The 1,849-nt window shown below is 48.6% G+C and overlaps 1 non-coding gene across 1 annotated transcript; it reads left to right on the top strand.

Annotated features, from left to right (window-relative positions):
- Window positions 1-460: 460 nt before the first annotated feature.
- Window positions 461-552, top strand: TRNAY-GUA (transfer RNA tyrosine (anticodon GUA)). Its single transcript is given in 2 exon segments — window positions 461-497; window positions 517-552. It is a non-coding gene; the product is annotated as a tRNA-Tyr (tRNA).
- Window positions 553-1,849: the final 1,297 nt, after the last annotated feature.

The raw sequence follows: 1,849 nt of genomic DNA on the forward strand, positions 1-1,849 counted from the left end.
CGACGTTTCGGACAAATGGCCCTTCAAAGGATACAAATGAAGAAGGGCGATTATATGCAGAAGGACCATTGTCCGAAACGTCGCCCGCTTACATGTTGTTTATTTAAAGGCCGTACTCCGGTGTTGTTCATCACGTGGGCCTTCCTCTTTGTGAGCGCTGCGTTCGGCCTCAAACTCCACGATCTTCAACAGCTCATTTGGTAAAACCGATGACTGTAGTGATACACAAACACGTTTCGTCAATAATCATAACAACGTGGCCTTTTAAAAAGAGAAAAAATATAATCGGCGACGTTTCGGGCAAATATCCCTTCAAATGACGTAAATGCAGAAGGACCATCAACGTGTGAAAAAGGCCTATTGTCCGAAACGTCGCTCCCGCTGCGTGTTGTTTATTTAAAAGCCACACGGGGAGAGCCTTCCCCTTTGTGAGCGCTGAGTTCGGCGCACTGCTCCATCGCCTTCGATAGCTCAGTTGGTAGAGCGGAGGACTGTAGATGAACGCGCTTGGCTGACATCCTTAGGTCGCTGGTTCGACTCCGGCTCGAAGGACGATTATTTTTTAAATATTTTTTTTTCTGAATACTGACAGAAACTATTTGACTGTAATGGATAACTGTTCATAGAGGCTTAAATGTCAGAATTTTTTTTTTTCATCAATGGTTTAAGCGAGCCTGGCTTTGCTGATGAGACGCCGAATATATGCAATATATGCAATGGAAAACGACTGCGTGTGTCACACCCGGCTGACTTTGTCTCCCCAAGTGCCGACGTTTTTAAACGCCGCTGCAAGGTTAAGGCTGAGTCGACTTAGGGGTAGGCCCGGGACAGGTCAGTACACCCACTGGGCGCGAAATGAGAGTTGGTGAGTTGATGAGGAACTGAATGTCGAAGCCGGACCACAGTTTTCCTTGCATTGAACCGCATGGCTGATGAGATGTGTCAAATATATATTAGTAACTAATGTATTTATCTTCTTGGTTCTTTCGGTAAAGTCACGTAGAATGGAAATAATAAAATAATAAAAATTCTACATAATAAAATTTCCATTCTACGTGACTTTACCGAAAGAACCAAGAATATTTACCCCTGCAGTCACGAAAGCTTTAAATCGAAATTTAATGTATTTATGTTTTGTCGAGACAGATATGGGGAAGGGTGTCATCTGCTTGTTTGTTTTGTTATCGATACTAAAAATACTCCACCTCGCTCCGTCTTTTTCGCGTTCACCAATGGAATCCTTTACCCCATTCAAATACTTATACTGGTAAGAACCTCCTGGTTCCACCAGCCCACAGGGGATTATTGTGTCCGTCCGTCCGTCGTGATTCCAAAAATGGGAGGGGTGGGGCTGGGTGGAGAGGGGAGGGTGGGGAAGGGCTGGGTGGGGAGGGTGGGGCTGGGTGGGGGGTGGGAGGGGTGGGGAGGGGCTGGTCACCCCGTGGTGCCCTTATAAAACTCAACGTTTAACCTACTCACGCCGGCTTGTGCCCGCCCTCACAGTCTGCCATATTTGCGGAATACACCACGCCGCCGTTGACCCTGGACATTGACCGAGCAACCCAACGTTCCTACCAGCTCCCTCCGCAGGAATGTGTTAAAACTCGTGTCACGCTGCACGCGCCGGATGATTGTTTAACACGCCCCCTCCCCACACACGTGACGCGCTAAGCAATTAGCGCGTGTGTGTGTGTGCACGCGATGCGCGTTCATTGCATAGCGCGTCACGTGGGAGACGTGTTGAACAATCATCGGGCGCGGGCGGCGCGCGGCGATTGTAATTTGCGCGCGAATTGGAGTAAAGTGGTAAAGGCGGAAAGACGGAGCGGAGTTGAGTTGACAGACCTGG

Source organism: Lethenteron reissneri, chromosome 50, assembly GCF_015708825.2.
Source record: "Lethenteron reissneri isolate LAM-NWPU_2019-01 chromosome 50, ASM1570882v1, whole genome shotgun sequence".
Classification (NCBI taxonomy): Eukaryota; Metazoa; Chordata; class Hyperoartia; order Petromyzontiformes; family Petromyzontidae; genus Lethenteron; species Lethenteron reissneri.